This window comes from Chiloscyllium punctatum, chromosome 26 (genome assembly GCF_047496795.1).
Source record: "Chiloscyllium punctatum isolate Juve2018m chromosome 26, sChiPun1.3, whole genome shotgun sequence".
NCBI lineage: Eukaryota > Metazoa > Chordata > Chondrichthyes > Orectolobiformes > Hemiscylliidae > Chiloscyllium > Chiloscyllium punctatum.
Window position 1 is genome coordinate 22761567 of NC_092764.1, and position 19148 is coordinate 22780714.

Sequence of the window (19148 nt, forward strand, 5' to 3'; positions counted from 1 at the left end):
CCCAGACCCCAAGCTGAGCACAGTGGTCTCAGATCCTGAGCTGAGCACAGTGAACCAAGGTCCTGAGGAGCACAGTGGTCCCAGATCCCGAGCTGAGCATAGTGATCCTAGACCCCGAGCTGAGCACAGTGCTCCCAGACCCCGAGCTGAGCGCAGTGATCCCATCTCCCGAGCTGAGCGCACTGATCCCAGACCCCGAGCTGAGCGCAGTGATCCCAGCCCCCGAGCTGAGCGCAGTGATCCCAGCCCCCGAGGTGAGCACAGTGATCCCAGACCCCGAGCTGAGCGCAGTGATCCCATGTCCCGAGCTGAGCGCAGTGATCCCATGTCCCGAGCTGAGCGCCCTGATCCCAGACCCTGATCTGAGCGCAGTGATCCCAGACCCCGAGCTGAGCACAGTGGTCTCAGATCCTGAGCTGAGCACAGTGAACCAAGGTCCTGAGGAGCACAGTGGTCCCAGATCCCGAGTTGAGCATAGTGATCCCAGACCCCGAGCTGAGCACAGTGCTCCCAGACCCCGAGCTGAGCTCAGTGATCCCGTCTCCCGAGCTGAGCGCACTGATCCCAGAACATGAGCTGAGCGCGGTGATCCCACAGCCTGAGCAGAGCGCAGTGATCCCAGACGCCGAGCTGAGCACAGTGATCCCAGACCCCGAGCTGAGCACAGTGATCCCAGCCCCCGAGCTGAGCACAGTGATCCCATGTCCCGAGCTGAGCGCCCTGATCCCAGACCCTGAGCTGAGCACATTGATCCCAGACCTTGACCAGGGCACAGTGATGTCAGACCCTGAGCTGAGCACAGTGATGCCAGACCCTGGCCCTAGCAGAGTGATCCCAAACCATGTGGTGAGCACAGTGATCCCAGACCCCGAGCTGAGCGCAGTGATCCCAGATCGCGAGCTGAGTGAGTGATCCCAGATCCTGAGCTGAGCACAGTGATCCCAGACCCTGAGCAGAGCGCAGTGATCCCAGAACCCGTGCTGAGCACAGTGATCCCAGAACCCGAGCTGATCACAGTGATCCCAGACCCCGATATGAGCACAGTGAACTCAGGAACCGACCTGAACACAGTGATATCAGATCCTGAGCTGAGCACAGTGAACCAAGGTCCTGAGTAGCACAGTGGTCCCAGATCCTGAGCTGAGCACAGTGGTCCAAGGTCCTGATCTGAGCATGGTTATCCCAGACCCCGAGCTGAGCACAGTGATCCCAGATGCTGACCTGAGCACAGTGATCCCAGGTCCTGAGCTGAGCGCAGTGATCCCAGACCATGAGCACAGCACAGTGATCCCAGGTCCCGAGCTGAGCATGGTTATCCCAGACCCTGAGCTGAGCGCAGTGATCCCAGACCCTGAGCTGAGCGCAGTGATCCCAGACCCTGAGCTGAGCACAGTGATACCAGGTCCTGACCTGAGCACAGTGATCCCAGACGTCTAAGCTGAGCACAGTGATCCCAGACCCTGAGCTGAGCACAGTGATCCCAGGTCCCGAGCTGAGCACAGTGATCCCCGACGTCGAGCTGAGCACAGCGATCCCAGACCCGGAGCTGAGCACAGTGATCCCAGGTCCTGAGCTGAGCACAGCGATCCCAGACCCTGAGCTGAGCACAGTGATCCCAGACCCTGAGCTGAGCACAGTGATCCCAGGTCCCGAGCTGAGCACAGTGATCCCCGACGTCGAGCTGAGCAGAGTGATCCTAGGTCCCGAGCTGAGCACAGTGATCCCAGGTCCCGAGCTGAGCACAGTGATCCCAGGTCCCGAGCTGAGCACAGTGATCCCACACCCCGAGCTGAGCACAGTGAACCCAGATTCTGAGCTGAGCACAGTGAACCCAGAAACCGAGCTGAGAACAGTGATCCCGGACCCTGAGCTGAGCACAGAGATCCCCGTTCCTGAGGAGCACAGTGGTCCCAGGTCCTGATCTGAGCATGGTTATCCCAGACCCCGATCTGAGCAGAGTGATCCCAGACCCTGAGCTGAGCACATTGATCCCAGACCTTGACCTGGGCACAGTGATGTCAGACACTGAGCTGAGCACAGTGATGCCAGACCCTGGCCCTAGCATAGTGATCCCAAACCATGTGGTGAGCACAGTGATCCCAGACCCCAAGCTGAGCAGAGTGATCCCAGACCCCGAGCTGAGCAGAGTGATCCCAGACCCCGAGCTGAGCAGAGTGATCCCAGACCCCGAGCTGAGCACATTGATCCCAAACACTGAGCTGAGCACATTGATCCCAGACGCCGAGCTGAGCACAGTGATCCCAGCCCCCGAGCTGAGCACAGTGATCCCATGTCCCGAGCTGAGCACCCTGATCCCTGACCCTGAGCTGAGCGCAGTGATCCCAGACCCCGAGCAGAGCGCAGTTATCCCAGACCCTGAGCAGAGCGCAGTGATCCCAGACCCCGAGCTGAGCGCAGTGATCCCAGACCCCGAGCTGAGCGCAGTGATCCCAGACCCCGAGCTGAACACAGTGTACTCAGGAACCGACCTGAGCACAGTGATCCCAGATCCTGAGCTGGGCACAGTGGTCCAAGGTCCTGAGGAGCACAGTGATCCCACACCCCGAGCTGAGCACGATGATCCCAGGTCCGGAGGAGCACATTGATAACAGACCCAGAGCTGAGCACAGTGATACCAGACCCTGAACTGAGCACTGTGAACCCAGAAACCGAACTGAGCACAGTGAACCCAGAAACCGAGCTGAGCACAGTGATCCCAGGTCCCGAGTTGAGCACAGTGATCCCAGGTCCCGAGCTGAGCACATTGATCCCAGGTTCTGAGCTGAGCACAGTGATTCCGGACCCTGAGCTGAGCACAGTGATCCCAGTCCCCGAGCTGAACACAGAGATCCCAGTTCCTGAGGAGCACAGTGGTCCCAGATCCGGATCTGAGCATGGTTGTCCCAGACCCCGACCTGGGCACAGTGGTCCTAGACCCTGAGCTGAGCACATTGATCCCAGACCTTGACCAGGGCACAGTGATGTCAGACCCTGAGCTGAGCACAGTGATGCCAGACCCTGGCCCTAGCAGAGTGATCCCAAACCATGTGGTGAGCACAGTGATCCCAGACCCCGAGCTGAGCGCAGTGATCCCAGATCCCGAGCTGAGCGCAGTGATCCCAGACCCTGAGCTGAGCACAGTGATCCCAGACACTGAGCAGAGCGCAGTGATCCCAGAACCCGTGCTGAGCACAGTGATCCCAGAACCCGAGCTGAGCACAGTGATCCCAGATCCCGAGCTCAGCGCAGTTATCCCAGACCCCGAGCTGAGCACAGTGATCCCATAACCCGAGCTGAGCATAGTGATCCCAGACCCTGAGCTGAGCACAGTGATCCCAGACCCCGAGCTGAGCACAGTGATCCCAGACCCCGAGCTGAGCGCAGTGATCCCATGTCCCGAGCTGAGCGCCCTGATCCCAGACCCTGATCTGAGCGCAGTGATCCCAGAACCCAAGCTGAGCACAGTGGTCTCAGATCCTGAGCTGAGCACAGTGAACCAAGGTCCTGAGGAGCACAGTGGTCCCAGACCCCGAGCTGAGCACAGTGGTCCCAGACCCCGCACTGAGCGCAGTGATCCCATCTCCCGAGCTGAGCGCACTGATCCCAGACCCCGAGCTGAGAGCAGTGATCCCAGCCCCCGAGCTGAGCGCAGTGATCCCAGCCCCCGAGCTGAGCGCAGTGATCCCAGCCGCCGAGCTGAGCGCAGTGATCCCAGCCCCCGAGCTGAGCGCAGTGATCCCAGTCCCCGAGCTGAGCGCAGTGATCCCAGCCCCCGAGCTGAGCGCAGTGATCCCAGACCCCGAGCAGAGCGCAGTTATCCCAGACCCTGAGCAGAGCGCAGTGATCCCAGACCCCGAGCTGAGCAGAGTGATCCCAGACCCCGAGCTGAGCAGAGTGATCCCAGATCCCGAGCTGAGCACATTGATCCCAGACCCCGAGCTGAGCGCAGTGATCCCAAACACTGAGCTGAGCACATTGACCTCAGACACCGAGCTGAGCACAGTGATCCCAGACCCTGAGCTGAACGCAGTGATCCCAGAACATGAGCTGAGCACAGTGATCCCAGCCCCCGAGCTGAGCACAGTGATCCCATGTCCCGAGCTGAGCGCCCTGATCCCAGACCCTGAGCTGAGCGCAGTGATCCCAGACCCCGAGCTGAACACAGCGTACTCAGGAACCGACCTGAGCACAGTGATCCCAGACCCCGAGCTGCGCGCAGTGATCCCAGATCCCGAGCTGAGCGCAGTGATCCCAGACCCTGAGCTGAGCACAGTGATCCCAGACCCTGAGCAGAGCGCAGTGATCCCAGAACCCGTGCTGAGCACAGTGATCCCAGAACCCGAGCTGAGCACAGTGATCCCAGAACCCGAGCTGAGCAAAGTGATCCCAGACCCCAAGCTGAGCACAGTGAACTCAGGAACCGACCTGAACACAGTGATATCAGATCCTGAGCTGAGCACAGTGAACCAAGGTCCTGAGTAGCACAGTGGTCCCAGATCCTGAGCTGAGCACAGTGGTCCAAGGTCCTGATCTGAGCATGGTTATCCCAGACCCCGAGCTGAGCACAGTGATCCCAGATGCTGACCTGAGCACAGTGATCCCAGGTCCTGAGCTGAGCGCAGTGATCCCAGACCCTGAGCTGAGCACAGTGATCCCAGGTCCTGAGCTGAGCGCAGTGATCCCAGACCATGAGCACAGCACAGTGATCCCAGGTCCCGAGCTGAGCATGGTTATCCCAGACCCTGAGCTGAGCGCAGTGATCCCAGACACTGAGCTGAGCGCAGTGATCCCAGACCCTGAGCTGAGCACAGTGATACCAGTTCCTGAGCTGAGCACAGTGATCCCAAGTCCCGAGCTGAGCACAGTGATCCCACACCCCGAGCTGAGCACAGTGAACCCAGATTCTGAGCTGAGCACAGTGAACCCAGAAACCGAGCTGAGCACAGTGATCCCGGACCCTGAGCTGAGCACAGAGATCCCCGTTCCTGAGGAGCACAGTGGTCCCAGGTCCTGATCTGAGCATGGTTATCCCAGACCCCGATCTGAGCAGAGTGATCCCAGACCCTGAGCTGAGCACATTGATCCCAGACCTTGACCTGGGCACAGTGATGTCAGACACTGAGCTGAGCACAGTGATGCCAGACCCTGGCCCTAGCATAGTGATCCCAAACCATGTGGTGAGCAGAGTGATCCCAGACCCCGAGCTGAGCAGAGTGATCCCAGACCCCGAGCTGAGCAGAGTGATCCCAGACCCCGAGCTGAGCAGAGTGATCCCAAACACTGAGCTGAGCACATTGATCCCAGACGCCGAGCTGAGCGCAGTGATCCCAGACCCCGAGCTGAGCGCAGTGATCCCATGTCCCGAGCTGAGCACCCTGATCCCTGACCCTGAGCTGAGCGCAGTGATCCCAGATCCCGAGCTGAGCGCAGTGATCCCAGACCCCGAGCAGAGCGCAGTGATCCCAGACCCCGAGCTGAGCGCAGTGATCCCAGACCCCGAGCTGAGCGCAGTGATCCCAGACCCCGAGCTGAACACAGTGTACTCAGGAACCGACCTGAGCACAGTGATCCCAGATACTGAGCTGGGCACAGTGGTCCAAGGTCCTGAGGAGCACAGTGATACCAGACCCTGAACTGAGCACTGTGAACCCAGAAACCGAACTGAGCACAGTGATCCCAGGTCCCGAGCTGAGCACATTGATCCCAGATTCTGAGCTGAGCACAGTGATTCCGGACCCTGAGCTGAGCACAGTGATCCCAGTCCCCGATCTGAACACAGAGATCCCAGTTCCTGAGGAGCACAGTGGTCCCAGGTCCTGATCTGAGCATGGTTGTCCCAGACCCCGACCTGGGCACAGTGGTCCTAGACCCTGAGCTGAGCACATTGATCCCAGACCTTGACCAGGGCACAGTGATGTCAGACCCGGAGCTGAGCACAGTGATGCCAGACCCTGGCCCTAGCAGAGTGATCCCAAACCATGTGGTGAGCACAGTGATCCCAGACCCCGAGCTGAGCGCAGTGATCCCAGATCCCGAGCTGAGCGCAGTGATCCCAGACCCTGAGCTGAGCACAGTATTCATAGACCCTGAGCAGAGCGCAGTGATCCCAGAACCCGTGCTGAGCACAGTGATCCCAGAACCCGAGCTGAGCATAGTGATCCCAGATCCCGAGCTGAGCGCAGTGATCCCAGATCCCGAGCTGAGCGCAGTGAACCCAGATCCTGAGCTGAGCGCAGTTATCGCAGACCCCGAGCTGAGCACAGTGATCCCAGAACCCGAGCTGAGCGCAGTGATCCCAGACACCGAGCTGAGCGCCCTGATCCCAGACCCTGATCTGAGCGCAGTGATCCCAGACCATGAGCACAGCACAGTGATCCCAGGTCCCGAGCTGAGCATGGTTATCCCAGACCCTGAGCTGAGCGCAGTGATCCCAGACCCTGAGCTGAGCGCAGTGATCCCAGACCCTGAGCTGTGCACAGTGATACCAGTTCCTGAGCTGAGCACAGTGATCCCAAGTCCCGAGCTGAGCACAGTGATCCCAGACCCCGAGCTGAGCACAGTGAACCCAGATTCTGAGCTGAGCACAGTGAACCCAGAAACCGAGCTGAGCACAGTGATCCCGGACCCTGAGCTGAGCACAGAGATCCCCGTTCCTGAGGAGCACAGTGGTCCCAGGTCCTGATCTGAGCATGGTTATCCCAGACCCCGATCTGAGCAGAGTGATCCCAGACCCTGAGCTGAGCACATTGATCCCAGACCTTGACCTGGGCACAGTGATGTCAGACACTGAGCTGAGCACAGTGATGCCAGACCCTGGCCCTAGCATAGTGATCCCAAACCATGTGGTGAGCAGAGTGATCCCAGACCCCGAGCTGAGCAGAGTGATCCCAGACCCCGAGCTGAGCAGAGTGATCCCAGACCCCGAGCTGAGCACATTGATCCCAAACACTGAGCTGAGCACATTGATCCCAGACGCAGAGCTGAGCGCAGTGATCCCAGACCCCGAGCTGAGCGCAGTGATCCCATGTCCCGAGCTGAGCACCCTGATCCCTGACCCTGAGCTGAGCGCAGTGATCCCAGATCCCGAGCTGAGCGCAGTGATCCCAGACCCCGAGCAGAGCGCAGTGATCCCAGACCCCGAGCTGAGCGCAGTGATCCCAGACCCCGAGCTGAACACAGTGTACTCAGGAACCGACCTGAGCACAGTGATCCCAGATACTGAGCTGGGCACAGTGGTCCAAGGTCCTGAGGAGCACAGTGATACCAGACCCTGAACTGAGCACTGTGAACCCAGAAACCGAACTGAGCACAGTGAACCCAGATCCCGAGTTGAGCACAGTGATCCCAGGTCCCGAGCTGAGCACATTGATCCCAGATTCTGAGCTGAGCACAGTGATTCCGGACCCTGAGCTGAGCACAGTGATCCCAGTCCCCGATCTGAACACAGAGATCCCAGTTCCTGAGGAGCACAGTGGTCCCAGGTCCTGATCTGAGCATGGTTGTCCCAGACCCCGACCTGGGCACAGTGGTCCTAGACCCTGAGCTGAGCACATTGATCCCAGACCTTGACCAGGGCACAGTGATGTCAGACCCGGAGCTGAGCACAGTGATGCCAGACCCTGGCCCTAGCAGAGTGATCCCAAACCATGTGGTGAGCACAGTGATCCCAGACCCCGAGCTGAGCGCAGTGATCCCAGATCCCGAGCTGAGCGCAGTGATCCCAGACCCTGAGCTGAGCACAGTGATCATAGACCCTGAGCAGAGCGCAGTGATCCCAGAACCCGTGCTGAGCACAGTGATCCCAGAACCCGAGCTGAGCACAGTGATCCCAGATCCCGAGCTGAGCGCAGTGATCCCAGATCCCGAGCTGAGCGCAGTGAACCCAGATCCTGAGCTGAGCGCAGTTATCGCAGACCCCGAGCTGAGCACAGTGATCCCAGAACCCGAGCTGAGCGCAGTGATCCCAGACCCCGAGCTGAGCGCAGTGATCCCAGACCATGAGCACAGCACAGTGATCCCAGGTCCCGAGCTGAGCATGGTTATCCCAGACCCTGAGCTGAGCGCAGTGATCCCAGACCCTGAGCTGAGCGCAGTGATCCCAGACCCTGAGCTGAGCACAGTGATACCAGTTCCTGAGCTGAGCACAGTGATCCCAAGTCCCGAGCTGAGCACAGTGATCCCAGACCCCGAGCTGAGCACAGTGAACCCAGATTCTGAGCTGAGCACAGTGAACCCAGAAACCGAGCTGAGCACAGTGATCCCGGACCCTGAGCTGAGCACAGAGATCCCCGTTCCTGAGGAGCACAGTGGTCCCAGGTCCTGATCTGAGCATGGTTATCCCAGACCCCGATCTGAGCAGAGTGATCCCAGACCCTGAGCTGAGCACATTGATCCCAGACCTTGACCTGGGCACAGTGATGTCAGACACTGAGCTGAGCACAGTGATGCCAGACCCTGGCCCTAGCATAGTGATCCCAAACCATGTGGTGAGCAGAGTGATCCCAGACCCCGAGCTGAGCAGAGTGATCCCAGACCCCGAGCTGAGCAGAGTGATCCCAGACCCCGAGCTGAGCACATTGATCCCAAACACTGAGCTGAGCACATTGATCCCAGACGCCGAGCTGAGCGCAGTGATCCCAGACCCCGAGCTGAGCGCAGTGATCCCAGACCCCGAGCTGAGCGCAGTGATCCCAGACCCCGAGCTGAGCACCCTGATCCCTGACCCTGAGCTGAGCGCAGTGATCCCAGATCCCGAGCTGAGCGCAGTGATCCCAGAGCCCGAGCAGAGCGCAGTGATCCCAGACCCCGAGCTGAGCGCAGTGATCCCAGACCCCGAGCTGAGCGCAGTGATCCCAGACCCCGAGCTGAACACAGTGTACTCAGGAACCGACCTGAGCACAGTGATCCCAGATCCTGAGCTGGGCACAGTGGTCCAAGGTCCTGAGGAGCACAGTGATACCAGACCCTGAACTGAGCACTGTGAACCCAGAAACCGAACTGAGCACAGTGATCCCAGGTCCTGAGCTGAGCACATTGATCCCAGATTCTGAGCTGAGCACAGTGATTCCGGACCCTGAGCTGAGCACAGTGATCCCAGTCCCCGATCTGAACACAGAGATCCCAGTTCCTGAGGAGCACAGTGGTCCCAGGTCCTGATCTGAGCATGGTTGTCCCAGACCCCGACCTGGGCACAGTGGTCCTAGACCCTGAGCTGAGCACATTGATCCCAGACCTTGACCAGGGCACAGTGATGACAGACCCGGAGCTGAGCACAGTGATGCCAGACCCTGGCCCTAGCAGAGTGATCCCAAACCATGTGGTGAGCACAGTGATCCCAGACCCCGAGCTGAGCGCAGTGATCCCAGATCCCGAGCTGAGCGCAGTGATCCCAGACCCTGAGCTGAGCACAGTGATCATAGACCCTGAGCAGAGCGCAGTGATCCCAGAACCCGTGCTGAGCACAGTGATCCCAGAACCCGAGCTGAGCACAGTGATCCCAGATCCCGAGCTGAGCGCAGTGATCCCAGATCCCGAGCTGAGCGCAGTGAACCCAGATCCTGAGCTGAGCGCAGTTATCGCAGACCCCGAGCTGAGCACAGTGATCCCAGAACCCGAGCTGAGCGCAGTGATCCCAGACCCTGAGCTGAGCGCAGTGATCCCAGACCATGAGCACAGCACAGTGATCCCAGGTCCCGAGCTGAGCATGGTTATCCCAGACCCTGAGCTGAGCGCAGTGATCCCAGACCCTGAGCTGAGCGCAGTGATCCCAGACCCTGAGCTGAGCACAGTGATACCAGTTCCTGAGCTGAGCACAGTGATCCCAAGTCCCGAGCTGAGCACAGTGATCCCAGACCCCGAGCTGAGCACAGTGAACCCAGATTCTGAGCTGAGCACAGTGAACCCAGAAACCGAGCTGAGCACAGTGATCCCGGACCCTGAGCTGAGCACAGAGATCCCCGTTCCTGAGGAGCACAGTGGTCCCAGGTCCTGATCTGAGCATGGTTATCCCAGACCCCGATCTGAGCAGAGTGATCCCAGACCCTGAGCTGAGCACATTGATCCCAGACCTTGACCTGGGCACAGTGATGTCAGACACTGAGCTGAGCACAGTGATGCCAGACCCTGGCCCTAGCATAGTGATCCCAAACCATGTGGTGAGCAGAGTGATCCCAGACCCCGAGCTGAGCAGAGTGATCCCAGACCCCGAGCTGAGCAGAGTGATCCCAGACCCCGAGCTGAGCACATTGATCCCAAACACTGAGCTGAGCACATTGATCCCAGACGCCGAGCTGAGCGCAGTGATCCCAGACCCCGAGCTGAGCGCAGTGATCCCAGACCCCGAGCTGAGCGCAGTGATCCCAGACCCCGGGCTGAGCACCCTGATCCCTGACCCTGAGCTGAGCGCAGTGATCCCAGATCCCGAGCTGAGCGCAGTGATCCCAGACCCCGAGCAGAGCGCAGTGATCCCAGACCCCGAGCTGAGCGCAGTGATCCCAGACCCCGAGCTGAGCGCAGTGATCCCAGACCCCGAGCTGAACACAGTGTACTCAGGAACCGACCTGAGCACAGTGATCCCAGATCCTGAGCTGGGCACAGTGGTCCAAGGTCCTGAGGAGCACAGTGATACCAGACCCTGAACTGAGCACTGTGAACCCAGAAACCGAACTGAGCACAGTGATCCCAGGTCCCGAGTTGAGCACAGTGATCCCAGGTCCCGAGCTGAGCACATTGATCCCAGATTCTGAGCTGAGCACAGTGATTCCGGACCCTGAGCTGAGCACAGTGATCCCAGTCCCCGATCTGAACACAGAGATCCCAGTTCCTGAGGAGCACAGTGGTCCCAGGTCCTGATCTGAGCATGGTTGTCCCAGACCCCGAGCTGAGCAGAGTGATCCCAGACCCTGAGCTGAGCGCAGTGATCCCAGACCCCGAGCTGAGCGCAGTGATCCCAGACCCCGAGCTGAGCGCAGTGATCCCAGACCCCGAGCTGAGCGCAGTGATCCCAGACCCCGAGCTGAGCGCAGTGATCCCAGACCCCGAGCTGAGCGCAGTGATCCCATGTCCCGAGCTGAGCGCCCTGATCCCAGACCCTGAGCTGAGCACAGTGATCCCAGACCCCGAGCTGAGCACAGTGATCCCATCTCCCGAGCTGAGCACAGTGATCCCAGACCCCGAGCTGAGCGCAGTGATCCCAGACCCCGAGCTGAGCACAGTGATCCCAGACCCCGAGCTGAGCGCAGTGATCCCATCTCCCGAGCTGAGCACAGTGATCCCAGACCCCGAGCTGAGCACAGTGAACCAAGGTCCTGAGGAGCACAGTGGTCCCAGATCCCGAGCTGCGCACACTGATCCCAGACCCCGAGCTGAGCACAGTGCTCCAGACCATGAGCACAGCACAGTGATCCCAGGTCCCGAGCTGAGCATGGTTATCCCAGACCCTGAGCTGAGCGCAGTGATCCCAGACCCTGAGCTGAGCGCAGTGATCCCAGACCCTGAGCTGAGCACAGTGATACCAGTTCCTGAGCTGAGCACAGTGATCCCAAGTCCCGAGCTGAGCACAGTGATCCCAGACCCCGAGCTGAGCACAGTGAACCCAGATTCTGAGCTGAGCACAGTGAACCCAGAAACCGAGCTGAGCACAGTGATCCCGGACCCTGAGCTGAGCACAGAGATCCCAGACCTTGACCTGGGCACAGTGATGTCAGACACTGAGCTGAGCACAGTGATGCCAGACCCTGGCCCTAGCATAGTGATCCCAAACCATGTGGTGAGCAGAGTGATCCCAGACCCCGAGCTGAGCAGAGTGATCCCAGACCCCGAGCTGAGCAGAGTGATCCCAGACCCCGAGCTGAGCACATTGATCCCAGACCCCGAGCTGAGCACATTGATCCCAAACACTGAGCTGAGCACATTGATCCCAGACGCCGAGCTGAGCGCAGTGATCCCAGGCCCCGAGCTGAGCACCCTGATCCCTGACCCTGAGCTGAGCGCAGTGATCCCAGATCCCGAGCTGAGCGCAGTGATCCCAGACCCCGAGCAGAGCGCAGTGATCCCAGACCCCGAGCTGAGCGCAGTGATCCCAGACCCCGAGCTGAGCGCAGTGATCCCAGACCCCGAGCTGAACACAGTGTACTCAGGAACCGACCTGAGCACAGTGATCCCAGATCCTGAGCTGGGCACAGTGGTCCAAGGTCCTGAGGAGCACAGTGATCCCAGACCCTGAGCTGAGCGCAGTGATCCCAGATCCCGAGCTGAGCGCAGTGATCCCAGACCCTGAGCTGAGCACAGTGATCCCAGACCCTGAGCAGAGCGCAGTGATCCCAGAACCCGAGCTGAGCACAGTGATCCCAGAACCCGAGCTGAGCACAGTGATCCCAGACCCTGGGCAGAGCGCAATTATCCCAGACCCCGAGCTGAGCACAGTGAACTCAGGAACCGACCTGAACACAGTGATATCAGATCCTGAGCTGAGCACAGTGAATCAAGGTCCTGAGGAGCACAGTGGTCCCAGACCCCGAGCTGAGCACAGTGATCCCAGATGCTGAGCTGAGCACAGTGATCCCAGGTCCTGAGCTGAGCACAGTGATTCCGGACCCTGAGCTGAGCACAGTGATCCCAGTCCCCGATCTGAACACAGAGATCCCAGTTCCTGAGGAGCACAGTGGTCCCAGGTCCTGATCTGAGCATGGTTGTCCCAGACCCCGAGCTGAGCAGAGTGATCCCAGACCCTGAGCTGAGCGCAGTGATCCCAGACCCCGAGCTGAGCGCAGTGATCCCAGACCCCGAGCTGAGCGCCCTGATCCCAGACCCCGAGCTGAGCGCAGTGATCCCAGACCCCGAGCTGAGCGCAGTGATCCCAGACCCCGAGCTGAGCACAGTGATCCCATCTCCCGAGCTGAGCACAGTGATCCCAGACCCCGAGCTGAGCACAGTGATCCCAGACCCCGAGCTGAGCGCAGTGATCCCAGACCCCGAGCTGAGCACAGTGATCCCAGCCCCCGAGCTGAGCGCAGTGATCCCAGACCCCGAGCTGAGCACAGTGATCCCAGACCCCGAGCTGAGCACAGTGATCCCATGTCCCGAGCTGATCGCCATGATCCCAGACCCTGAGCTAAGCGCAGTGATCCCAGACTCTGAGCTAAGCGCAGTGATCCCAGACCCTGAGCTGAGCACAGTGGTCCCAGGTCCCGAGCTGAGCACAGTGATCCCAGACCCCGATGATCCCAAGTCCCAAGCTGAGCACACTGAACCCAGTCCCCGATCTGAACACAGAGATCCCCGTTCCTGAGGAGCACAGTGGTCCCAGGTCCTGATCTGAGCACAGTGATCCCAGACCCTGAGCTGAGCACATTGATCCCAGACCTTGACCTGGGCACAGTGACGTCAGACACTGAGCTGATCACAGTGATGCCAGAGCCTGGCCCTAGCATAGTGATCCCAAACCATGTGGTGAGCACAGTGATCCCAGACCCTAAGCTGAGCACAGTGATCCCAGACCCCGAGCTGAGCGCAGTGATCCCAGACACCGAGCAGAGCGCAGTGATCCCAGACCACGAGCAGAGCGCAGTGATCCCAGACCCCGAGCAGAGCGCAGTGATCCCAGACCACGAGCAGAGCACAGTGAACTCAGGAACAGACCTGAGCACAGTGATCCCAGATCCTGAGCTGAGCACAGTGAACCAAGGTCCTGAGGAGCACAGAGGTATTAGATACTGAGCTGAGCACACTGGTCCAAGGTCCTGACCTGAGCATGGTTATGCCAGACCCTGAGCTGAGCACAGTGATCCCAGATCCTGAGCTGAGCGCAGTGATCCCAGACCCTGAGCAGAGTGCAGTTATCCCAGACCCCGAGCTGAGCGCAGTTATCCCAGACCCCGAGCTGAGCGCAGTTATCCCAGACCCCGAGCTGAGCACAGTTATCCCAGAGCCCGAGCTGAGCACAGTTATCCCACAGCCCGAGCTGAGCACAGTGATACCAGACACCGAGCTGAGCGCAGTTATCCCAGAGCCCGAGCTGAGCACAGTGATCCCAGACCCCGAGCTGAGCAGAGTGATCGCAGACCCCGAGCTGAGCACAGTGATCCCAGACCCCGAGCTGAGCAGAGTGATTACAGACCCCGAGCTGAGCACAGTGATCCCAGCCCCTGAGCTGAGCGCAGTGATCCCATGTCCCGAGCTGAGCACAGTGATCCCAATTCCTGAGCTGAGCACAGTGATCCCAGACCCTGAGCAGAGCGCAGTTATCCCAGACCCCGAGCTGAGCACAGTGAATTCAGGAACCGACCTGAACACAGTGATATCAGATCCTGAGCTGAGCACAGTGACCAAGGTCCTGAGGAGCACAGTGGTCCCAGATCCTGAGCTGAGCACAGTGGTCCAAGGTCCTGATCTGAGCATGGTTATCCCAGACCCCGAGCTGAGCACAGTGATCCCAGATGCTGACCTGAGCACAGTGATCCCAGGTCCTGAGCTGAGCATGGTTATCCCAGACCCCGATCTGAGCAGAGTGATCCCAGACCCTGAGCTGAGCACATTGATCCCAGACCTTGACCTGGGCACAGTGACGTCAGACACTGAGCTGATCACAGTGATGCCAGAGCCTGGCCCTAGCATAGTGATCCCAAACCATGTGGTGAGCACAGTGATCCCAGACCCTAAGCTGAGCACAGTGATCCCAGACCCCGAGCTGAGCGCAGTGATCCCAGACACCGAGCAGAGCGCAGTGATCCCAGACCACGAGCAGAGCACAGTGAACTCAGGAACAGACCTGAGCACAGTGATCCCAGATCCTGAGCTGAGCACAGTGAACCAAGGTCCTGAGGAGCACAGAGGTATTAGATACTGAGCTGAGCACACTGGTCCAAGGTCCTGACCTGAGCATGGTTATGCCAGACCCCGAGCTGAGCACAGAGATCCCAGATCCTGAGCTGAGCGCAGTGATCCCAGACCCTGAGCAGAGTGCAGTTATCCCAGACCCCGAGCTGAGCGCAGTTATCCCAGACCCCGAGCTGAGCACAGTTATCCCAGAGCCCGAGCTGAGCACAGTTATCCCACAGCCCGAGCTGAGCACAGTGATACCAGACACCGAGCTGAGCGCAGTTATCCCAGAGCCCGAGCTGAGCACAGTGATCCCAGACCCCGAGCTGAGCAGAGTGATCGCAGACCCCGAGCTGAGCACAGTGATCCCAGACCCCGAGCTGAGCAGAGTGATCGCAGACCCCGAGCTGAGCACAGTGATCCCAGACCCCGAGCTGAGCAGAGTGATCCCATGTCCCGAGCTGAGCACAGTGATCCCAATTCCTGAGCTGAGCACAGTGATCCCAGACCCTGAGCAGAGCGCAGTTATCCCAGACCCCGAGCTGAGCACAGTGAATTCAGGAACCGACCTGAACACAGTGATATCAGATCCTGAGCTGAGCACAGTGACCAAGGTCCTGAGGAGCACAGTGGTCCCAGATCCTGAGCTGAGCACAGTGGTCCAAGGTCCTGATCTGAGCATGGTTATCCCAGACCCCGAGCTGAGCACAGTGATCCCAGACCATGAGCACAGCACAGTGATCCCAGGTCCCGAGCTGAGCATGGTTATCCCAGACCCTGAGCTGAGCGCAGTGATCCCAGACCCTGAGCTGAGTGCAGTGATCCCAGACCCTGAGCTGAGCGCAGTGAACCCAGACCCTGAGCTGAGCGCAGTGATCCCAGACCCTGAGCTGAGCACAGTGATCCCAGGTCCCGAGCTGAGCACAGTGATCCCCGACGTCAAGCTGAGCACAGCGATCCCAGACCCTGAGCTGAGCACAGTGATCCCAGGTCCTGAGCTGAGCACAGTGATACCAGACCCCGAGCTGAGCACATTGATCCCAAACACTGAGCTGAGAACATTGATCTCAGACCCCGAGCTGAGCACAGTGATCCCAGGTCCTGAGCTGAGCACAGTGATCCCAGACCATGAGCACAGCCCAGTGATCCCAGGTCCCGAGCTGAGCATGGTTATCCCAGACCCTGAGCTGAGCGCAGTGATCCCAGACCCTGAGCAGAGCGCAGTGATCCCAGACCCTGAGCTGAGCGCAGTGATCCCAGACCCTGAGCTGAGCGCAGTGATCCCAGACCCTGAGCTGAGCACAGTGATCCCAGGTCCTGAGCTGAGCACAGTGATCCCAGATTCTGAGCTGAGCACAGTGATTCCGGACCCTGAGCTGAGCACAGTGATCCCAGTCCCCGATCTGAACACAGAGATCCCAGTTCCTGAGGAGCACAGTGGTCCCAGGTCCTGATCTGAGCATGGTTGTCCCAGACCCCGACCTGGGCACAGTGGTCCTAGACCCTGAGCTGAGCACATTGATCCCAGACCTTGACCAGGGCACAGTGATGTCAGACCCTGAGCTGAGCACAGTGATGCCAGACCCTGGCCCTAGCAGAGTGATCCCAAAACATGTGGTGAGCACAGTGATCCCAGACCCCGAGCTGAGCGCAGTGATCCCAGATCCCGAGCTGAGCGCAGTGATCCCAGACCCTGAGCTGAGCACAGTGATCCCAGACCCTGAGCAGAGCGCAGTGATCCCAGACCCTGAGCAGAGCACAGTGATCCCAGAACCTGTGCTGAGCACAGTGATCCCAGAACCCGAGCTGAACACAGTGATCCCAGAACCCGAGCTGAGCACAGTGATCGCAGACCCTGAGCAGAGCGCAGTTATCCCAGACCCCGAGCTGAGCACAGTGAACTCAGGAACCGACCTGAACACAGTGATATCAGATCCTGAGCTGAGCACAGTGAACCAAGGTCCTGAGGAGCACAGTGGTCCCAGATCCTGAGCTGAGCGCAGTGATCCCAGACCCCGAGCTGAGCACAGTGATCCCAGATGCTGAGCTGAGCACAGTGATCCCAGGTCCTGAGCTGAGCGCAGTGATCCCAGACCCTGAGCTGAGCGCAGTGATCCCAGACCCTGAGCTGAGCGCAGTGATCCCAGACCCTGAGCTGAGCGCAGTGATCCCAGACCCTGAGCTGAGCACAGCGATCCCAGACCCTGAGCTGAGCACAGTGATCCCAGACGTCGTGCTGAGCACAGTGATCCCAGACCCTGAGCTGAGCACAGTGATCCCAGGTCCCGGGCTGAGCACAGTGATCCCCGACGTCGAGCTGAGCACAGCGATTCCAGACCCTGAGCTGAGCACAGTGATCCCAGACCCCGAGCTGAGCACGATGATCCCAAGTCCCGAGCTGAGCACAGTGAACCCAGACCCTGAGATGAGCACAGTGATCCCAGACCCTGAGCTGAGCGCAGTGATCCCAGACCCTGAGCTGAGCACAGTGATCCCAGACCCCAGGCTGAGCGCAGTGATCCCAGACGCCGAGCTGAGCGCAGTGATCCCACACCCCGAGCTGAGCACGATGATCCCAGGTCCGGAGGAGCACATTGATAACAGACCCTGAGCTGAGCACAGTGATACCAGACCCTGAACTGAGCACTCTGAACCCAGAAACCGAACTGAGCACAGTGAAATCAGGTCCCGAGCTGAGCACAGTGATCCCAGACGTCGAGCTGAGCGCAGTGATCCCAGACCCCGAGCTGAGCACAGTGATCCCAGACCCCGAGCTGAGCGCAGTGATCCCAGACCCCGAGCTGAGCGCAGTGATCGCAGACCCCGAGCTGAGCGCAGTGATCGCAGACCCCGAGCTGAGCGCAGTGGTCCCAGACCCTGAGCAGAGCACAGTGATCCCAGACCCTGAGCTGAGCGCAGTAATCCCAGACCCTGAGCAGAGCACAGTGGTCCCAGACCCTGAGATGAGCGCAGTGGTCCCAGACCCTGAGATGAGCGCAGTGATCCCAGACCCCGAGCTGAGCGCAGTGATCCCAGACCCCGAGCTGAGCGCAGTGATCCCAGACCCCGAGCTGAGCGCAGTGATCCCAGACCCCGAGCTGAGCACAGTGATCCCCGACGTCGAGCTGAGCACAGCGATTCCAGACCCTGAGCTGAGCACAGTGATCCCAGACCCCGAGCTGAGCACGATGATCCCAAGTCCCGAGCTGAGCACAGTGAACCCAGACCCTGAGATGAGCACAGTGATCCCAGACCCTGAGCTGAGCGCAGTGATCCCAGACCCTGAGCTGAGCACAGTGATCCCAGACCCCGGGCTGAGCGCAGTGATCCCAGACGCCGAGCTGAGCGCAGTGATCCCACACCCCGAGCTGAGCACGATGATCCCAGGTCCGGAGGAGCACATTGATAACAGACCCTGAGCTGAGCACAGTGATACCAGACCCTGAACTGAGCACTCTGAACCCAGAAACCGAACTGAGCACAGTGAAATCAGGTCCCGAGCTGAGCACAGTGATCCCAGACGTCGAGCTGAGCGCAGTGATCCCAGACCCCGAGCTGAGCACAGTGATCCCAGACCCCGAGCTGAGCGCAGTGATCCCAGACCCCGAGCTGAGCGCAGTGATCGCAGACCCCGAGCTGAGCGCAGTGATCGCAGACCCCGAGCTGAGCGCAGTGGTCCCAGACCCTGAGCAGAGCACAGTGATCCCAGACCCTGAGCTGAGCGCAGTAATCCCAGACCCTGAGCAGAGCACAGTGGTCCCAGACCCTGAGATGAGCGCAGTGGTCCGAGACCCTGAGATGAGCGCAGTGATCCCAGACCCCGAGCTGAGCGCAGTGATCCCAGACCCCGAGCTGAGCGCAGTGATCCCAGACCCCGAGCTGAGCGCAGTGATCCCAGACCCCGAGCTGAGCGCAGTGATCCCAGACCCTGAGCAGAGCACAGTGATCCCAGACCCTGAGCTGAGCGTAGTGATCCCAGACCCTGAGCAGAGCACAGTGATCCCAGACCCCGAGCTGAACACAGTGTACTCAGGAACCGAGCTGAGCACAGTGATCCCACACCCCGATGATCCCAAGTCCCAAGCTGAGCACAGTGAACCCAGTCCCCAATCTGAACAGAGAGATCCCCGTTCCTGAGGAGCACAGTGGTCCCAGGTCCTGATCTGAGCACAGTGATCCCAGACCCCGAGCTCAGCAGAGTGATCCCAGACCCTGAGCTGAGCACATTGATCCCAGACCTTGACCTGGGCACAGTGATGTCAGACCCTGAGCTGAGCACAGTGATGCCAGACCCTGGCCATAGCAGAGTGATCCCAAACCATGTGGTGAGT